Consider the following 21,865-nt stretch of genomic DNA (forward strand, 5'->3'; position numbering starts at 1 on the left):
TATTGGGAAGAGCCATGGGCAAAGCAATCTCTGAATGTGGAAGGAGAGAAAAACCAGGAAGAGCTAGGCTCCGACATGCAGCTTCTAGCCAAGTCTACAGAACTACTTTTAAACAGCCAGGTGGCCATTAACTTTTTTTTTTTTAAGTTTATTTATTTTGAGACAGAGACATCCCCAAGTGGGTATGGTCAGAGAGAGAGGGAGAGAAAAAGAATCCCAAGCACACTCCATGTTCCCAGCGCAGAGCACGACATGGGGCTCAAACCCACGAAACTGTGAGATCCTTACCTGAGCCGAAACCAAGAGTCAGAGGTTTAACCAACTGAGCCGCAGAGGCGCCTCACTCATTAACTTTTAATGGGGACTTTTTTGTTGTTGCTTAATGGTTTCGGAGCCAACAGATATTTTGCAAGAACTAAAAAATACTTACATTTATGCGGAGGAATATTCCTCAATGTTTTTCTTAATCTGCAAAAGAAATGCAAACTACTTCGTCTACTTTAACCATTTGTTAAAGAACTTGGACAAGCTCAGTTCAAGTCCCAAATTGCCAAAATAGTTGGAGATAACATTTGTTTCCACATGTCTTAAAAAAATTGGTATCTGCCATTTGTAGACAAAAGAAGTTAATCCGGTGGCAAGAGAAGAATAAGAAAATAATTAACTTAAGTAAGGTTTCTAGGCTGTCCATAAATACTTCTAAATTTGAATTACTATTCATGTCAAAACATTACTTCTGAGATTTTATGATTACTGAATTTGGTACTGTTAACTTAGCTAATAACATCTGTTCACAAGTAAATAAGGCAAAATACATAGAAGGAGAAATTGATGCCAAATAATAAGTTGACACATTTTCTGCCCAAAATAAAAAGTAGTAGAAAACAGGTTTCTGTGATGCATTTAAAAGAATTTAAATTTGGGGCGCCTGGGTGGCGCAGTCGGTTAAGCGTCCGACTTCAGCCAGGTCACGATCTCGCAGTCCGGGAGTTCGAGCCCCGCGTCAGGCTCTGGGCTGATGGCTCAGAGCCTGGAGCCTGTTTCCGATTCTGTGTCTCCCTCTCTCTCTGCCCCTCCCCCGTTCATGCTCTGTCTCTCTCTGTCCCAAAAATAAATAAACTTTGAAAAAAAAAATTTAAAAAAAAAAAAAAAATAAAAATAAAAATAAAAAAAAAATAAAAGAATTTAAATTTATTTTAATTTTTCTATTGTCTATTCTATTTTCTACTGTCTATTCTATTTCTCGTTAGTAACTTTTAAATTCTTATAATGTATAATTAATTATCTAATGATAGCAATAAAATATTTTCATATAAGGAATATGCCAGGGGTTTCAATCAATTTTAGTTATGAAAGATCATTATGTTTATATATATAAATCCACATGTGTATTATGAATTGAACTTATTTGAAACCCTCCTATATTTAACAAACTATGAACTTTTGGCTAACAGGCACGTTTTCCCCTTCCTTCTCAATATATTAGATATAATTGTTCATCTAAGATACAGTTGATTTGTGTGTGTGTGTGTGTGTGTGTGTGTGTGTGTGTACGGCTGTTGTTGTTTAGATTTTTATTTATATAGCCAGACTAACTTTTAAGCTTCCGGAAAGTGTATCTCTCTGATATATCACTTCTTCCAAGGGTTTCTGCAGAGCACTATAAATCTATAATGAGAAGGAAGTATGGGCAAGTGAGTAAGAAAAATGTCCAGGAATGAATCCTTGGTAAAGATGGTGCGCAACTGAATATTTCACGTTTTAACTTATTTTTATGACGTTATTTCCAAAGGGTCAGGCATTTAGGTTTCACTCACCCTGATGACCTAAATTAGGCTTGTTCCAGATTTATGAGGACTGTAAAATTGGGAAACTTTCATTAAAAAAAATTAAAACCCTCTGGATGGTTTCCCAAAGCACATCTAGCATCACTTAAGACTTTATTATTTCAGCTAGTTGGATATATCATATCTACGGCCCTAGCCAGGTCTGTAAGAGTTCTGTGACTGATGCCTAATGGAACCAATTTTCACTCTGGCAGAACAAATTCAAGTTCTAATACTAACTTGTATTCCAGTTTCCTTCGGAGGCCAGGAATCAGACACTTTAAGAGGAAAATGTATCAGAGGATCCGCTTATTAAATGATGTTCCATTTATTTCATCTAAATAGCTGGCAGGAACAATTGACGAAAGTCAAATCAAAAATAGAAAATAGTTTTTTAATTACTGAATTTGCTTTATTCTTTGATTAACCTTCTTTCCCTCTTCTTCACGATCTCAATTTTCTACAAGCTTCCCCTACCTCCATTGAGGACTGCAAACCTTCTTTAAACAGGCACTCGCCCACCTACACTAACAATCATATTACAGTCACGGTCCATTGCCCGTCGCTCACGTTTTTATTACCCTGCATCTGATGAACATTGATGCACTTGGGCGTCTTCCTCTGCACTAGAAGGAAAAATAATAATTTAAATAGAATTCTAAAAGTTGGCATGTTTTGTCAATAGCTTCATTGTTCCTGTGTCCGTTCATCACATCTTGCCTGCTGTTGAAATCTTTCCTTACGTTCCAGCATTATTAAAGTCAGTCATTATTAAAGTCATCTCAAAAAGAGATACCTCTGCAACTTCAAAGATACTGTCAAGTAAGAATCATGTTTTCAATATTTCAAATTCTATTGTATTTTCAAGCTTTTGAAACAAACATAATATTCCCGCATATTTCCTAAGATGGAATTTCATGTAGACAATGATGTGACAGGAAAGATGATGCTTATCTAATGATTTTGGCATTGCCCCCTAGATAACAGTGCTCCTCTAAGAAAACCAGCAATAGTTTTCTTATTATCACAACACATTAAAGTGCATATTCTGGAGTCCTACATGTCTTACATGTGAGAGAAAAATAACTGGAAAAACAACTTAGCAATAGTTGTATTTGTATTCATCTCATCTCATTAAAATATCCTTTGGGCACGCTTTTCTTTTTTAATAACAATTACACACTATTCTACAAGATCACTGAAGGGATTATCGTATTGTTTTCGTTTTCACAAAAATCAGATTTGATTAAAGCTTCGTGAAAAGACCAAAACACAAATTATTCCACAGTTCCTAATTTTCCAGCCCTTCCTTCAGTTGAAACTACTTAAGTAATTCGAACCAGATAGCTTAAGTTGCTAGAGGTAAAGCTCAGTGAATACGCCTCTCTATCTGGAATGCGTGCACTGTTTTTAGTAATTTTCCATTAATATGAAGTAGTTTTGCCAAAATATGACTGCAAATGAGAAGCCATCATTCTGAAGATTTGGAACAAGTATGGGGCTTTTTTTTACTGGTTGACATTTGATATTAAAAAGTACTGTTCGAGTTGTTCATTAATGCTATTTTCCGTTTAATCACAAAGAAATTCACAGCAAAGATGATCGTTTTATTGGTCTACCAAAGATTCCTGATGAAATGCCCACATGGTGAAGAACAAAGTTAGTCCTCAACAGTGGGCATGGATTTATGTAGATCATACATTACAGGCTGATTAGGGAAAACTCTGCTTATCATGTATATTCTGTGTGTGTTCACGTGTAGGAAAGAACGTTTAAACCAGAAAGAGTGGGGGGGAAAGCCACATTCTCATAAGGAGAGTTCTCTCTCTCTCAGTAGATTTATTAATTGGGAATGGAGAGAAAGATAACTCAGTACTCCTCTCTGGTGACAAGAGGTTACCAGAAAAAAACTCAGCCATCACGTATAATTTACTATAGAATCTCTTGTCTTAGCCTGGAAGGAATACAAACTCTGTGGCATGTGTATTTTTGTACAGATGTATACACGCATGACCTCGTCTGAAATTTTGATCCTAGGTCTGCCTTAAATCGAGTTGAGCTTCACATCGGGGCTGGGTTCTGAGAAAGAACCTTCTAAAAACTTTGCTCAGCCCAGCAAATGTTTTAAAAGTGAACTAATTAATGAGCAGCATCTCTCGATTGCATAAGCATGCCCCTACAAGGACTGCCTCTCTGTATTTTGATTTGGGGAAACAAACAAACAAACCAAAGTGCTCGGGCTTTTAAGAACAAAGAAGGAAAGTCTTCATCCTTCCTTCCCTCCCTCCTACTCCACAATTCGACCAATCCATTTTTCCTGGGTTTTTCTTGTAAAATAAAGGTCGGCCTCCTCCTTTCTTTTGACTTCCCTCCCTTTTCCTACCTCCACGACAAGTGTGACTAAAAATCATTTTCAAAAATAAAATTTTTAAAAATCATTTTCTACGCAGGACGTAGGGAAGCAGACATCCACCTTCGTGGGTCTCGGCCCACCTGACCCCGCGTCAGAGGTCTCCCGCGTCCTCTGCTTTTCTCAAGGGTTCCCCCCAAGGGCCTCAGCACCCCCCAAGGCAGGACGCGCGGTAAACTGAGAGTTAGCTCTGGCGCCGCGCAGCGTGTCTACCGACGTATGCTTTTCCCCAGGGGAAGCTTCGAGCGTCTGCAGGTGCTCCTTCTGTTCCGCTTGGAGGTCTCCCCGGACTGGCGGCCCAAGCCCCAGCTCTTCCGGCCCCGGGCTTCGGAAGAGCCCGGACCTGGGGCCAATTTTACGACCTCCGAGCCTCCAACACCCAGGTCCCCCCACATCTGCCCTTCCACACGAACGAGAAAGCGCGCGACGGGGTCGGCAGGCGTGGCCCGTGGAGAGGCGGGACGCGGCTGGAGATCCACGCGGGCAGAGCGTGGGGACAGCGGCACGGCGCAAGCTGCCCCCTGCGCGCCCCGCTCCAGGCCCCGAAGCGAGCAAGCGTCAGCGCGGGTCGTTGGTTTCCCTCTTCGCCAGAAAGCGAGCTTTTTGTTGAGAAAACAGAGGGAAAGAAAAGTCAGCTCGCGCGTTTGTTTTGGTTTTTCGTCTGTTTGCCTCCCAATTAAAAAGTGGCCGCCTAGGCGACAGCTTTGCGGTTTTCACAGTGTAAAACGGATTAGAGGAAAAGCTCCAGCCCCTCTCGACTTTCGCTTGCGGTCTGCAACCCCCGGGGCGGGTGTGACCCTGCGGCACCTGCCCCTGGGAGCTGTCCCCGCGGCGGCCCCACCCGCGGCCCAGCTTCCCTGGGGCGGGGCCGGACAGGGCGGAGCCAAGGCCGGGCGTCCAGGGGAAAGGAGGTTCCCAAGGTGCAGGTAAGGCTCACACCCCAGGCGGACCGCTAGTCTCCCCTCCCCCGATACCTCCTGGCGCCCCTGCCCTGGGACCTGAGCTCTCCGCGGCTCCAGGTCCTGGGGGTGCGGGAGTACGGAGGCAGCCCCCAGGGGGCCCCCTCTCCGTGACGCGGAGAGAGGGAAGAGCAAAGGAGAAGAATTTACTGCACATGGCACCGGAACCAAAGTTGGCTTGTTCGTGTCCTGCTCAGAGCTCGCAGGGTTTCCCCCAAGAATGTCGAGTTCGCTGAGGACACTTAGTTCAAGGACGATGAATTCACAGGCACACGCACATTTAGTTTAAAAGAGGAAAGAAACAAAAACTGCTCTTCTATCCTCCCCACGTTCCCGCTTTTCACTAAACAAAGAGTGGGCTGAAAACGGAGGTGGCGGGAGACGCGCAAGGAGGGGTTCCCCGCAGTCCTGCCGCTCCTCCCGGGCCTATTTGCGCCCGCAGCTGCCCACGAGTTTGCGGGGTGTGGGCGCTGCATGCGACCCTCTGACCGGCCAACCTTATCCTAAATTCTTAGATCCAGAAGACCCCTGGGCAGGTCTACTCTCGGCGATCCTTTCGTGCTAGGCTTCTGGTTTTAATAAACCAAAATAAAAGTTTGCTTTGAGATTAAAGAAACGCCGTTTTGGTCTTTCCGCCCTGAAGCGTGACTTACGCAGCCTTTTATACCTGCAGGGAAGTATCAATTGTGATTTTCCAAATCGATACCGGGGCTTCCTCGGACGAGGTGCTGCAGGTAATGGAGTCAAGGCATCAAGGAAATAGCAGCAGGGACCAACAGACTCCGACCGTTCTGGACAGTCAGGCCCGCTTCGCGAAGGAGACTTGCGGCGGGTGGAATCACGGTTGCGGAAGAGCCGAAAGCGCGGGTGGGGGAACCAGGCTGGTTCCACCTTAAGAGACCGCGCGGCACGGCGGCTGCGGAGGCGCCAGGCACCTGCAGGAGGCGCTGCTGCCCCGCGGTTCCGCCCGCGTCGCGGCGCGCCGCCAGCCTCGCTGCTCGCGGGCCTCGGTCCCCGGAGGGGGTGGGGACGCTGGGGGAGGAAGGGAGCGAGTGCATCCGTTAGGTAAGGAACCCGAGCCCTCCCGGATTTTGAAGCGGCCTCAGTGAGGCGTTTGCTGGAGGGAGCTTTCCGTCATTCTGCCGCGAGAGGAAATGTGGGGAAGCGCCCTCCCCTGCCCCCACCGCCTGCCTTCCTGCTTCCCTCCACCTCCGCTCCCCGACCCCGACCGTGCTTCCCAGACCCTTTGTTCTCGAGGTTGGGAGCTGCTGGGTGGGGGCTCCCCGGGGAAGAGGTCCCCCTGCGCCATTCGGAAAGAAAGGGATTCTCGCCTCACCCCCCACCCTCAGCCCTTCGCAGCTAAGTCCTCCTCGCCCCACCGCCCTTTTCCTTCGCGTCCTAATGCTTCTTTCCTGCCCCGGACTCCCCCCCCCCCCCCCCAGCTCCCGAGCCTCCCGCTCCCAGGCCTCCACCGTCTGTTTGCCCGCCTCCCTTCCCACTTGGCCACCTCCAAGGTCTCTGGGAAGAGGGTGGGAGAGGCAGACGTGAGGGGGAGGAGGAACCACGTCGCCTCCGCGGCTCGGAGAATCCCCAGGGAGCCTTTTAGGCCCCGACCCCTGGGACCCGCCGCAGAGGAAGGGGTTTCCCGGCGCCGCCGCAGGGCGAAGGGACAGCCCCAGCTGGGAGGACGCCCCCTCCGCGTCGCCGGGAGCCCAAGGGCGCACAACCCCGCCCGAGCCTTGGGGTGAGGGCCCCGCCGTGCGCGGCCTCCCCGTCGGCACCCGAGCCCCACGCTTGGAGAGAAGGGGACGCCGTTTCTCCCCAGTTGGAGAAAAGGGGACACCGTAGTTCGTGCCCTGGGAAGGCGAATTGCAAACGGACGCCCCCTTCTTCCCCTACCCACCCTCTGGGGCGCCACCCGCGTAGCTTCGCCGCCGCGCGCGACCCCGAGGGCTCCCGCGATTGTATCTTCTTGAGTACAGTTACAATTGCGCTCAGCTTCATTTCTTACTTAGGCGAAGGCGTCGCTAAGTGAAGCCAAGGGACAGGGATGCAGGGGGACAGAAGCTGGGGCAGGAGACTGAACGGAGAGGTAGGAGGACGTGACTGGGCGGCCCGGGCGTGGACGGCCTCCCGGAGTCCCGAGTCCCGAGGCAGTTGAGGCAGGACTACCCGGGCAGGCCCACGCCCCGGCCCGGGCAGCCGCAGCCCAGCAGCCGAGCCCTCCACGCCCTCAGCTCTGAATGAGCCTTCTCAGCGTGCCATCTACGCCCTCCGCGCGCTCGCGACCGTGGAGGGGGCTCCGGAGGAGCCGGGGCGCGAAGTAGGCTTCCCCCCCTCCCCCCCCCCGCCCCCCCGGGAGAAGTGGACGCGGCCTGGGGCAGTCAGCTCGGGGCTTCCTGGAATCCCCTCCGGCCTCTGGTGTGACCCTGGACCTCACTGGCTCTTCGCGCGCCGCGCCAGCAGTTCTCTGGGCAGCGGGTTCCCCGGGACACACCCCGTCCCCACCCCCGAGAGCTGGCGGCCAGCTCGGGATGCCAGGCGGCCAGGCGGGCGCCCTGCCAAATTCCGCGTTCCTCTCCAGGAGACGGGGAGTTGCGTCCCAGGCTCGGGAAAGCCCGCAGTTTGGACTTGGGACTCGCTTGCAAAGCCCCCCAAGGCGCCAGGGACGCCTCTGCAGGTTGAATTCCTGCTCCGTATCACTTCAATTTTAATTAATCTTTTAAAACACCGCTGTCACGTCGCTTGCAGAAAATTAATCAAACCTGAATCCTTGTTGCATAGCAAGAATTTCGATCCGAGTCTTTTAAAAAGGACTTGACTTTGCAAAGTCACGTCTTTTACAGTTCCCTCATTCCCCCTTTAGCAAGGGAAATATTGCAAAAGTCAAGGCATGTTTGTTTGGTTCTTTCTATCTTCAAAATGAAACTTTGCTTATTTCTGATCTTTATTTTCTGTCTTTGAACAAAAAAAATAACGAGATAAATTGCCTACCTCTGTTAATTCAAAATATAATTACTTTGAATGATCTTTGTTTAAGAGCCCAGATAAACTAAGATAATCTTAATTTTAATGTGACACGACCCCTATTTTTCCTTGTGAATAATGAGAATAAAGCAGTCATTAATTAATACCAAGATATCTCCATAGAAGATAGTATCTGGTCTCACCGAGAGGCTGAAACATCAGTTGTATTAGTAAGTGATACTGTATAATTGAACATGAAGATAGTCGTCTATTTTTAACCTCAAAGCTCAGAGTTTATTTGGTGATTACTGAGCTCCTAATAATTAATTTTCGTTCCTTCTTGCTGCATAAATAATTTCTATGATTCCCAGTTCCCATGCAACACAGAGGCTTCTCATTAAAATCCACCCCTCAAAATATGTGAAGCTGTATTGTGGAGCAACCCTTTCTATTTCATTACTTATAACATATATATGCTCTATTTTTTATATCTTCCTGTTACGTTCCCCCTTTGCTGTGATTTACCTACTAAAAAAAATAGAATATAACTACAATGTCTTTTGCCACAGCTTTGTCCTTCTGTATGGTAGGGGTTCAGTTTAATGTATATTACTTAAGATCGCCAGTCTTTCAAGTTCCTGAGAATTGAGAATAAGTTCCAATGAAGAATGAAAAAATTTTGTAGTGAAGTTGCCATAGATTATACTCCCATCTAACACAGCCCACAGTATCTCACACTCTTCTGTGGTTAAAAATAGACTTTGCTCACACACATGCTGTTTCTCCAACCTGAATTGAAGATCTGCTCTCAACAACTTACAGGGTTAAATTTACACAACTTTTGTCATTTAAAAATAGAAATCTCCGAAGAAATAGAGAAGTCTTCCAAATAATAGTGGAAATTGAGACTCCACCTTTAAGGTATCTAATTATTTCTCAGCCTCAATTTGCTGATGATCCCTCTTTTTCACCCAGTGGCAGAGGATTCTGCTTTTCTCATACATGCAAAAAGCTCCCTGTGTGTTTCTTCAGTACGTCTCCCCCAAATAAGTATATGTTATAGCACAGAAATATTCTTAGTATCCACCCTACCAAACCTTTACACTTGACTTAAATGTCAGTGCCACTTCTAAAGTGATGAGAAGTATATCGGTTTCCCACTTTTCTTTCCCCCTTTGAACAATTAAGACTTTAGGTCAATATATGATGGAGTAATTCTCTCCTCTTGGATTTTATATTTTCCCACTATAATTTAGACTGAAATGGGATTAAAACAGGATCTAGAGTTCTAATCTTGGTTGATGTTTTGGTGTATTCACCGTAATGAGTCCTATTCCCTGGGGTCATGAAGCCCCCAATGTCAATCAAGCAAACTGATTCAGAAATGCCATTGTTCGACTCCCACGTCACTCCCCTTCCTCTCATTTTATTTAACAATACCGGAGTTCTCTGATCAGTCATTCGGAATATGAGGCATTATCTGGGGAAAATTCACAAAGTGTCTTGATCTTTCTTTGGGAGATACTGTTAAGGGGTTTCCGCAAAGCAGAAAGTGCTTGTTTATATTTCTGTCTTCGGACCGCACTACAGCTCGAAGGAACCAATGAATACCGCTCGAAAGAAAATCATACCGTAAATCCGTCAAAAATTAATTCGTCCAGTTGAATGTTACATGTCTATTTTCGTGTTTGAAGCACCCTGACTTATCACCGGTGGAGAAGTATGACCAGGTCTGGGTCCAGTTGGCATGCCCTCACTTTCAACCCCGTCTGTTTTGCCCCATTTAGTGATACTAAGGTATTTAGTCTGCACTAGTTAACCAGGAATTTACTTGGGGGCGAGGAAGAGCCAACCTTTGCCCCGGGAGCTCTACCCAGACCACTCAGACACGTCCGGGAGTCTCGGCAACTCGCATTTCCCATCCGCAACCCTGGGTCATCTATGCTTGGGTCCCAGCTCCGGGACAATCCCCAAAGCCAAAGGCGTTAAGTGTGTTACTCGCCCTGAACAGCCCAAATTAATAATCAACTTAACTCGTGGAGGCCTCGAGCCTTCATGCAGAGTTCCCTGAAGGTTCCCAGAGCCGAGCCCGGCTCCTGCGAGGACTTCCTCGTAGGGAGAGGCCGGCGTGCAGGGACGGTTTCAGGGGGGAAAAGCTGTCGTTTGCGTCTTTCACTTAGAGGGCTGTGGGGAAGGAGGCAGGAACCCACCCTCCCGTTAGGAGTTCCCACAAGGGATTCATCCAGAATCGCAACAGCCGCTCTGGCTCTGTGGGCTCGATGTGCTCGCGTTTGCTGCACACGTCTCCAAAGGCACCAGCCCTTGCGCCCCGCGCGGTCTCCTCTCGCACGCTTAGAGCCGAGGTGACCAGGGAAGGCGGCGGAGGTGGGGACAGGGGGTGGGGCCGCTCTCTGGCGGGACACGATCAATCACTTTTAAGCAAAGGGTTCAAAAGTTCCAACCTCCCCTTTGCAGGGGAGCAGACCAGCTTCGCGGGGCCTGCTGCTCGCTGCAGCCCGCGCGGCTTCCCAGCAGCCGCGCGACGACGGGGGGTAGCTCGGCCGCCCTTCGCAGGAGACCCTTCCCGGGCACGGCCCCTGCCGCCTGCGCGGCCCGGCCGGGTTGACCGAGCTGGCGGGCCGCAGCGGCTCGGCTCCCGCGGAGGAGCGGCTCTCCCGCCGCACCGACAGGCTCCCCGCCCGCAGGGCCCCGGGCGTGCGCTTTTCCCTTTCTCAGCAAGCGGGAAAGGCCTGCGCGCCGGGGCTGGCGGAGCGCGGGCGGCCTGGCGGCGCGGGGCCTCGCCGAAACCCGAGCTCCCTGCGACCTGCTCTGCAAGAAGGGGCGGGGGAGAGCGCCAGCAAGCTGCCCCGGAGGCGGGCGGTGCGAATTCCTCCGAAAAAAAACCCTCTCGGAAACACGCAAACCTTCCAAAAGACGCGGCTCTGCCCCGTCCTCCCGTCCTGTGGCCTTGCAACCTGTCAGTCTCCTCCTCGCCACCCCGCCTGGCCCTCACCTGCGACCCTGCCCAGGGCCTAGCCCCCGCTTTCCACCCCCACCCCCGCTTTTCAGCTCCATCTCTTCCCTGACCTTTCCGAGGCCTCGGCTAGGGTAGCCAGGGTGCTGCAGAGGAAATGAAATTGTTCTGGAGATTACAGTGGGGCTGTTGGCCAGGAGAAGTGTTTTCCCCCCCTCTTTTTCTCAGGCTTCCATGTTAAGCGCAAACTTGTATTTCCCTCCACAAGAATAGACAAATTTTCTCGCTTATTTGCAGTTTTGCAAAGTTCTACACACAGATCAGTGAACCTTAAGCGCCCTTTTTCAGGCCCACATTGTGGAGGTTTGTCAGGGTCCCTGGGCAGTGAGCGTAGTGACAGGTGAATCCAGCGGCCCCAGGGGAAGCCAGACCTAACCCCCAAGACTCACAATAGGGCAGAGGCCCAAAAGCTCCCCCAAGCAGCTTCAGGCAACAGGTACTCCACAGCAAGGCAGGCTCTCTGGGATCCCAGAGCTTGGGCTCTGGGCGCAGAACCTGCTTCTCAGTGACCTGAGACAGAGTGCCCCCACCTGCACCTCCCCGCCCCCACCCCCAGGAGATTCCTTTTCTCCAAATTACTCCTCAGTCACACAAGAATCTCTGAGCTCTGAACCACCTGCCCAGACATGGCCAGGCTGCATTTTGGCTTGGCCCTCGCAGCATAAGTCCATTGATGCTTCCAACCTGCTTGCTCTTCCTGACCTGACTTGAGGGAAAAGACAAGGAGAAGCATCAGAAGAAGACAAAAGTCAGGGAGAGACGCAGAATGCAGAATAAAAAGCCAAAGGGGGGGCCAGAGCAAAACAGAGCAATACCTTTATTGTCCAGATCCCAACCCCCAACCCAGTCTTTCCCACACTCAAGAAGAGAGAGAACTGGTTTCAGTGGCTCTAACGCCAAGTAACTTTTTTGAGTGATCTTTTGCTCCTGGACCTACCTCTCTCCCCACCCTGAAGAAAGCAAGGAGCCATGTAGGTTTAGGGGAGACGAACAGCTTTCTAGGGCAGAAATGGCCTCCCTGTAACCAGTCACCATTCCACAGAGAGCCTGGGAGTTTCAAGCTGCAGGAGCCTAAGGGCTCTGTTTCACAACCAGCCTGGGCCTTAACTATACCCTGGTCAGCCCAAATTAGATTCAAAGGAGATGGGGAGGCTTAGGGTTCCTTCTGCCTTGAACATTCCCCTGGTAGGATCTTCATGCAGAAATATAGCTAGTCCCTAGGACCGTGCTCCAAGTGGCAGCTTGGATAAGTGATAAGTGATAACTAGGATAGAAGACAAGACTGATGGCAGAGAACGGAGGGGGCACTAGAGATATATACACATATGTTTACTTTTGCAAGACTCGGAGATTCCCCCTCAGACCTTCCAGTCCATCCTCACTCAGCCACCAGAGTAGAGTAGAAATCAGCCTCTGGGTTTATCAGAGGAGGTGGGGGTGGGCGTGGGGTGGGGGGATGCCCTTTCCAACCCCAGGCTAGTATATAAGGAAGGATATGATGGGGAGGGATAGATCTGGCAGAGGGAAAGAGAGGCCTGAGCAGCAGGCACAGCCCCCAGTCACTCTGAGGAACTCATCCTCATTAAAGAAATCCTTTGTATGATGCTGCATTTCTTTCCCAGATTTGTGGCGACCACACCGAAGGAAGAGGGCGGCAGGCAGTGGCTGTGGCTGCTGCGGCTACATGCAGGCATCCAGCAGTGTGTCCCCAGCAGCAGACTCGGTATCCCCAGTGTGAAGAGCCCAGGCCTTGCCCATTAGGGCTGTGACTGAAAACAACCCCCCCACCTCCAAGCAGGCTCCGCAGTGGCTACCCCAAATCCCTAAGCAGATTCCTGGACTGAGAGACACACGGTTCATAGCATGACTGTCAAAGAGCTAGATTTGGTAGAAAAAAAGAACAGAAAATCCCACCCGATGCTGAAATCGCCAACGAAAAATCACGTGTGGTAGTGGGTATTTGTGCAAATATACAGGACAGTTGCCTACTTTCGGCCAAGGAATGACATTTCAAAAATGTTTCTCCCCCCCCCCCCAATAGCACCAAAGGCTGTTTTACGTCCCGCTATTGTGAATCAACCTTCTGTAAACCATATTGTGCATTTTCCCCTGGATTTTAATGAAAGAAGAACTGTGCAAAAGCAACTGCTTTGTCCCAGAGCTGAAACAAAGACTAATACACAGCAAAGGGGCAGCCCTTCCAAGATGTACTCCTCTCCGACTTGGGAGGAAGGCTCCTAGAGTGACCAGCCATAATTGTGGTTGATGCTTAATCCTCCTTAGTACAAAGGCCCATCTTTTCACTATGCAGAAGCACCACTGAGATATGACTAACCTTCAGAGTTATATCCCAAACTGAGTGTCCAGGCTTAGACTTGGATTGTCTAGGCCTCTCCTAACCCGAACAAAAAGGATCTGAAGAAAATCACATTTTTTCCCCCTCCTTCGCAACAAAGCATTCCTAATCACTTCAGCTTGTTGGTGAATTTTTATTCCCGTGTCCACTTGGGGGTATTGAAATCGATCGCTGCAATATTTAATATATTACACTCCCAGGGTCGTTGCTCTCCTAAGACCGAATTCCCTCTCCCTCACGCCCTCAACTCAGCCGGGTTACTACCCTCCTAGTCCAATCTGTTCAGGCCCTCTGGTTTTCTGTCCTCGTAACGCCTTTATTTCTCAGCCCGGCCCGGCAACTTCACGTGTATTTTGTTTTCTGGTAGGGACACTGCAGAAAGCTCTAGGCAGCAGTGCACTTAAAAGGGAAAACGAAGAGCTCAGTAGATTGGAGAAAATTAACCTGCCACAAACAGCCTCATTAAAGAGCTGCCTACCAAGAGTTAAGAATTAATAGCAAAATGGATGGGGGGAAAAAAAAAACCCTTGAGTGAAGAGACCTTAAAACCGCTTTCCCTGAAAGGTGCATAATTTACAAGCCCAACCTAACATTCAGTTTTATTTCCCTTTCCTAGTGACCTGTCCCCTAACCTTGTAATCCACTGTGGGGGCGTTTTCTCTTCGGTCCCTTTCTTCTCGCAAAAACCCTTAGGTTTGCCAAAATCCAAATGCTTTCTGATATTTTTGGTTCAAAAATGCACTTAAATTGTTTGGGGCCTTTTAATTTAGAAAGACACTTTAAAAGACTCCTGGAATACCCTTTGGGAATTGTTAGCTGATTTGAAGAGTGCCCTTAAAAGAATTGTGTTTGGATAAGAGGGGGTGTGTGTGTGTGGGGGGGGGAATCATGCAGAAAGAAGCATGAAAAACCAGAGTGAGGACATTTTGTAGATTTAGTGTTCCGACGGTGGTGTGCTTATTTTGCACATGAAGTTCGAATTTAAGTAAAGCCCATGTGTATGGGCTGTAAGTTGCTTTTCTAATGTTTTATTGGGCATTGTATTCTATATTGGCATTTTATATGCATAATCTCATTTCAATGCGGAGCCGCATACTAAATCCTGGGGCAAGCCGATGAGAATGCAGTATGGATATTGCACTCAATTTCATTGGCTTCAATGAGACTTTGCACATCGCGATTTCCATTGTAATGGCTTATCTTTGGCTAGAATTTTACACGTTGACATGCTATTCCTTTGGCCAGAATCCTGAATGAAGAAAGTGTGTCAATGGAACAGCCATAATGATTCCATTCACATTATAGCAGGTAACGGGCGATCAATGGCCCCAACACTAGTTGTAAAAGATTTCCTGTGGGTTGTTTTTTTTTTTTTGGTAATTATTTTTGCACTTTCTTCTTGAAGGAGATCACACTTAAAACCAACTTTGGAGTATACACTAAACTATTGGTTCAAAACAGTAAGAGATGGGAAATTCACAGTCAGGAGCCTTCAGTTCATCTAGAAATCTTGCATTGTGTCAGAATATGATAGGCAGTCCACATGTTACATAGGATCGGATCGGATTCAGATAAACCAGCTAGAGATTGATACAAAGCACAAGGTTTTAGAAGAGCTGGCAACCTCCCTAAATCTACAAATTAGTTATATTTTCCTCCCATTTAATTAATACAAAGCAAGTTCTATTTCCCTCCAATTTGATAGTAGCATTAAATTACAAGCAGCCGGCTGAAATTGTGTAAGATAATATGAAATTTTGACATTTTAGGTAAAACATGTTTCTGAGGTCATTTTTCTATAGAAGATGGCAGGCGTGTGTAACTAATTTCCTAATTTACTTTTAAAATTTACAATACGTAAAGATGTAAAAGGGTTTAAAAAAAACACAAAGGTTTAAATACTCTATTTTCTTAAAATCATATGAGCCACAAAACAACTGAACAATCCAAATGTTAACCAACCTCTTCTACTTTAAAATGTTTCTTATTTAGAAGGGCGTAAAAAGTACGACCTCTCTTTTGTAAATTCAGATAAGAAACACCCTGGTAGGAGTGTGATTCATTCTCAATCGTATATGTTTAAGGTTGTTCGTTTGAAAAGCCTTTATTATTAACAGAAAATATCAAAATTGGCTTTCTGAAGACCAATTTGCCACATGACGTCTAACACACTTGGAACCAAATTAAAAGCATCTCTGCATTTGCATTGGGCAATGCACTCCATGTTAGAACCACAGCCATGTGTTTATGGAGTCGACTCTCCTGGTCTTGAGATGCACTCTATTTTTTACAGCCTAACAGGAATAGCTTAGCACATGCAGGGCAAGAGGCTGGGAAGCCCTGGCCTCTCACCCCAGCAAGGAAGCTCAGGGTCACTGCAGGTTCCCACACTGCCTCCATCAGCACTGGTTTAAGCCCGCCCAGATCTTACCCTCCTTCCACCTCTGGAGAAAGTATTGCTGCCTATTGGGCACAAAGGTTAGGTAGGAGGAGGGGGAGAAAAGGAAAAGCTGAGAAGGTGGGAGAGGAGAAGAAGAAGATAAAGGGAAAAGGTGAATAAACCTGGTCCTGGCAATTTCTACTGCGTCATGCAGGTTTTACTTTGAATGGCTATAATATCCAGGCATTTGAAAGCTTAGCGTCCACTGGTCTGCATATTTGGGTCCAACGCAGAGGCCAAAAACTAATCTTCCACATTTGCCCCACCGACAATCAGGGTATTCATTCATTTGAACAGGAGGGAAAAAGAGAGAGGGTGAGAGAGACATGAGGAAAAATGAATGTAAAAATGTGCCTTTATTCCTGGGAGATCCAAGAATCTAGGTCCTTTGCAGTCATTTCAGAGACAGAAACTCGTACCTACTGACCGAGTTGTAGCCTCAAGATCTCTTACATGTTTGTGTCCGTTTCTAACTTCCCCAGGAAAGAGGGAAGGCTGCTGTCTAACCTTAGTGCAGTCTCTCTTCTACACTGTTTTTCCTCCCTTTTGCCGGGCACTTATCACAAGTATTGTGTGGTTCCTGGAGCTAACCTAAACTGATTTAAAAGACGACAAGCACTAACAATGGAAATTATATTCCAACCTTTTGGTGCCCAGCATGTGCTTGTCCAATAGCCCAGCCTCCAGGAGACTGGAGTTTGTCTGTCTGTCTGTCTGTTTGTTTTGATGGCTTGGAGATGAAGGTAGGCAGCCACTCAGTTTCCCTCCTGTTTCCCTCTGTTTCCTTCGGAGCACCCTGGCCAGGGTGGGCCCTTGCAGACCTGTGAGCAGTTGCTCTCTGCTGGACTGGCAATATTTTAGGGTCTAAATCTATTGATTCTAAGCCTCTTCCATCCAAAAGGGTCAAACACAAACATATTGATGGCACTGATTAGATGAATGACTGGATCTTACTGGAGAGCCTCTAGGCTGCCTGCCACTCTCTCTCCACCTCCTTCTGTCTTGCTCCAGTCTCTCAAGGAAAGGAAGATCCCAAGAGCAGGAGCTAAGGAATAGGGATACCCTAGCATCCTAGGTACTTGGTCTATTTCTCCTGTAGATGTTCTCTTCACACTACTGGGACACACACACACACACACACACACACACATCTGCGGGCAGCACGCTCTCCTAATTCTTTTTCCAAAATCTCTGTCCCTTCACCTCTCTGGCTTTAACGTCCCTTGCAAGGGACAACCACTGCCCTTCCCCCAGTTAGACACCAGTCAGCCCCGCAGCCATGGCGGCAGCCGCAGAAGAATAGAGAGCTCTTGCTGCACCATACAGCTTGGCTCTGGGCGAAGAAGTCGTGGGAGTCAGATAGTGGTCCAGGAGAGGGCTGCTCCAGCCAGCAAAACATTTATTCAACTGGGCAAACGTTTTCCGGGCACCCACTATGGCAATTTTAGGTGCTGCTGTTAGGTCCTAGGAAGAGAAAAAAAGAGGAACGGAGGTCAGCAGTGCCAGCATGAGAGGAGCCCCGCATGAAGCCACTGACTTGGGGTTTAACTCCACACTTTTTGGGGTCGTGTTTTTCCAAGCAAACTGGAGTGATCTTCAGGGAAAGCCAAATACACATGATGAAAACATCCTGTTTTGAGAAAGCAGGACCGGTGGAGCGCCGGTGACTGCCCACCAGTGCGTTAATCACTCAGGAAAGGGGCTTGGGAGCCCCAAGGCTTGAATTTGGTGCATTCGTGCAATTTGGAGCTTTTCGACTTCGTATTGATCCCTAAACTCAATTTTGAAAACAGCCTCCCTCGCAGAAGTGTGGGCTGTGTTATCCCAGTATTTGCACGCATCGATTGGGCTAAAATAAAATGCATCATACGCTCCTCAAAGAAGGAAAGAGACAGGGACAGTCACAAGAGGAATAGCAGAAAGTGCATAGTTAATATGGGTTGTACACGAATCCGCGAAACAAGTGCTTTAAACCCAGGGGGATTTCACGTAATAGCTAATTTGGTGAGAGAGCGAGTGTGCGCAAGCAGAGGGCCATCTTAGAAGGCCAGGAAGATAGGGAAGATATAGGTTTTTCTGACTGGAATTAACATTTCCTTGTGATTTGCATTTGCTAATGTCCAAACCCTGACGTACAGTCCACCTAACCCAGTCTCTCCACCGCCCCCCCCCTCCCCCAAGTAGGCTCACGAAGAAATTCTCTTCCCTGGGCCACTGCCAGAGCTCAGAAGCTGCTGCTGCTTTTCCCCTCGATGCACCGGGTCTCAAGTCCCGGGAAGGCCGCGGGCCGAGCCCAGGGAGGCGCTCTCCGTCCGCCCTCTCCAGGCCTGCAGGACCCCGCGGGGTCCTCGCCTCAAAGTTCATCAAATGACCCCAGCGCCTGCCTGGTTTTGCCCATACACTTCCTGGGTCCCAACTCACTGGAAGGACAGCTGGAGAAGATGGGGAAAGGAGATAAGACTATCTTATCCTAGACCAAAGAAGAAATTCTTTTCCTTGTCTCACACCCACACACCCACACAAAAACCTTTCCTCTCATTTCTTCGGAGTCCATTTCAGGTTTCTGCGAGAGAGAGAGGGAGAGAGAGAGATCGCGCGTGAGAGAGAAAGGAAGAAAGAGTGGGGGAGAGAGAGGGAGAGAGACAGCTTTTAAACAAAAGACAAGGAGGCGCAGGCAGGGGTCTGGAGCTCCCCTTCGGGGGGCTGCTCCGCCCGGAGCCCCTCCAGCCTCTCGGCCCGGCATTTTCGGGCGTTCCGCAGGCCTGGCCAAAACCGCCTGAGCCTGCGCTCCACGCGGCTGGAGAAGTGGAGACAATGCCCGAGAACCAGTTCCACCCCGGCGCGGCTGGAGCCGGCGCCCGGCCCGGCCGGCCTGTGTCCGAGGCTCTGGGAGCGGAGAGGGGCGCCGGGCCCCGCTCCGCCTCCCCGCGGCCCAAGCCGCCCGGGTCGCCCCGGCGCCCCCGGTTCTCCGCGGCCCACTTAGCGAGCCGCTCTCGGGGGCCCGCGAGTTCAAAACACGCCTTCTCCTTAATGAAAGCCTGGAAACCCTCTCCACTTGCTTCCCAGGCCGAGTCGCCGTCTCCAGAGGTCGCCCGGGCGCGCTCGGCCCGGCGTCCGCTTCCGCGCTGGGCCTCCGAGGCCGAGCGGCCATTTACTGCCCTCTGATTGCGCCGAGGACCAGGTTAGCTCATAAAGCCTTTCACACTCAACAATGGGGATTTTCTCAACAATTAACAAGAAACAACATAATAAAGCCATTTACAAAGACCTTGCTATTTACTATAAATTAGGCACTCTTTAAGAGACCAGTGCGTAATTTCACACACTTTACAACTGGGGCTGCATTTTAAACACCCGGGAAAAGCAAGCTTGTTGCACTTTCCTGTGACCTATCTGCGGTGCACCTCTGTTTCCCCTCTTCCTCCGGGAGCAGCTTTGTTTGCATTGCTGCACTCCCACCTCCCCAGCCAAGGGTGGTTTTCCAGGTCACTGTCGCCCGTTTCCCGTTTCCAGGTCATCATTCCACTTGCAGAGGCTCAGAGAGGTTCCAAGGACAGGAACCACGGCGCCAAAGAAAAGCAAGCCTTGCCCCATCACACTTCCCCCCTCTTTGGGAGTTCTGCTGGGCCTTCGCCTGCGCACCCGTGCCCTCCCCAGACTCCGGGCCCGCAGGTCTTGGGCCACTTCCCAGAAGGCGTTCACAGCCGTGCTGGCTGGCCCAGTGTGAAGCCTCATCTCTTTGCCACTTGCGTCGCACGCACGCATTTTGGAGACCTGGGCCAGCCCTCCGCCCAGAGCAAAAAAGCTGGGCCCCATTTGCCTGGGACAGAGAGATGAGGCCTGGGCGAGAAGGTGAGAAATGGCTAGGCAGTGTGTGCGTGTGCCGGGGTGGGAGATGACTTCAGAACACACAAAAGGAGCGCAAAGTGAGAGGAGGCGGTCCAGTCCCTGAGGACCGGCCGCGCGCCCTGTCGCCTCTGCTCCCGGTGGGCCTGGCCTTGAGGCCACTGGGACAGGAGGCTGCGTGGAAAGGAGCTGGGGGTCGTGCGCTCAGGGGTACGGGGCTGTTCCGCCCCGGGGAGCCAGTAGGTGACAAATTCAGAGGAGAGCAGGATCTGGCCGGGGGAGCGGGGGGAGTCACAAAGAAATTTGTTTGCCACCGTGCAAAATGGCGGCATTTAAACATCTTTCCGGTGTGGTGGCCCAGGCCAGAGAGCTAAGAGCTGCCCTGGGTCAGCACGGTGGCCAGAGCTTGGCACCTAGGTGGAAAGCGAGGGGGGAAAGGGACCCCGAAGCCGCTACGTCCCCCGGGTCGGCCCTTCGCCGGCTAGGCCGTCCCCTGCGTTCCCTACCAGCCCGCCAGTCCCAAGCCCCGCGCCAGCAGCCCCTGGACACTGACCCCTGTTTACAAACACAGCCCGGGGGCGGGGTGGGGCCGGCCGGAATGCGGGCTGGCGGGGTGGAGGATGGCAGCTCTCTCCCGAGGACGCCACCAGCAGAGAGGAACGAGGAGTTGGTGCGAGAGAGCGGGCCCGGCAGCTGGAAAGGACTGAACGCCTTGTTTTTGAAACTGTCAATTCCCTCAACCCCTATTGTGAGGGCTTCATGCAAAACATCTCAGGCCTTTTAAAGTAGGAGCTTGTGAGGCCGCCACAGTTTGAAAAGGAGCGAGAGAAGAGCGGGGGCCTAGGGCATGGGCAAAGAATGATAGCTGGGCCCCCCTCCTTTTTTTTTTTTTTTTTTTTTTTGCAAAAGACTGCCTGCCAAACAGGTAAAATGCAGCCCTTCCCCCCACCTCCTTGAGCTTCCCTACCTCCCTACCCCCCAGGCTAGTTTGCAAATGCCCTTTGGCCTAGGGAGCAAACCAAAACCAAAGCTAGCGTTAAAAATAGTTCTTCCTTCCAGGAAGGGGAAAATCCTGGGGAAGACCTGGGTGACCGGGCGGACTCCCTAAGGTGGATGGCCTGTTCCTCCTTGTCAATTTCCTGAAGTTAGTTGATGGGGAGCCTTTAATTCCCACCCACCCCCCCCTCCAGTTTGGCTCTAAGAAACTCTTTTTCACATCTTTTATCAGCAGGAAGTTATTTTCAAGGTGAAGCAAAACTCACATTTTCTAGCTTTTGTAGATACTAAAGCTTTATTATTATTATTTTTTTAATGTGAGGGTTCTGTTTTTGTTTTTTTACCATGTAGGATTTTTGTTTTTGCTTTCTTTGAAAGAAAAAAAAAATGCTTTTGAGGCATGAGTCTCTATCTTTTCCTGCATTCAAACAAAACTATCATTCTCCTATCAAGAAGACACTTCAATTCTTGTGACCAGAACTTTGAAAATTTTGTAGACCATTGAAAGTCACCCAGACACGGGTAAGGTAAAAATCCACACACCAAGCCCATCTAGTTTGTGTTATTGCCGTTTAGTGGTGGCTCCTTGTTGTTGATTTAAAAATAAACAACCATTATTGAGATTACTGCACTGTAATCAAGTAAGCCAGTAGAAAAGAACACCCACTTTAAAGAGTAAATAGTTGAAAAAGAGCAAGCTCCATTTTCTCAGAAAGCAGATAACCTGACTGGAAGACAAAGTGCACACATCTCTTAAAAAAATAATTAAGTCTTCATTTCAGAATCTTATCAGGAAACTATTTTTACAGGAGACCCAAAATAAGCTTGTTTCCCCAAACAGTCATAGATTCCTTCATTTTCTTTATGTTTGTAGGTGGTGAGCTTTAGACATAGGACTAAGTGACCCTGGGACCATAGAGTGCCTTTAAAAAAATGCTATCACCTGAAAACATCGAAAGGTAAAAATGCAATCTATCAATGGAGGTAACTTTGTTTTTCTCTCAATAAGGCTTAACTTTTTGAACAACTGG

At 49.1% G+C, this 21,865-nt stretch overlaps 1 long non-coding RNA gene across 1 annotated transcript; it reads right to left on the minus strand.

The window, feature by feature from the left end:
- Positions 1–2,203: 2,203 nt before the first annotated feature.
- Positions 2,204–5,974, minus strand: LOC125169519 (uncharacterized). Its single transcript, XR_007153713.1, has 2 exons — positions 5,863–5,974; positions 2,204–4,835 (listed from the first exon to the last, which is right to left on the minus strand). It is a non-coding gene; the product is annotated as an uncharacterized LOC125169519 (long non-coding RNA).
- Positions 5,975–21,865: the final 15,891 nt, after the last annotated feature.

This window comes from Prionailurus viverrinus, chromosome B4 (assembly GCF_022837055.1).
Source record: "Prionailurus viverrinus isolate Anna chromosome B4, UM_Priviv_1.0, whole genome shotgun sequence".
NCBI lineage: Eukaryota > Metazoa > Chordata > Mammalia > Carnivora > Felidae > Prionailurus > Prionailurus viverrinus.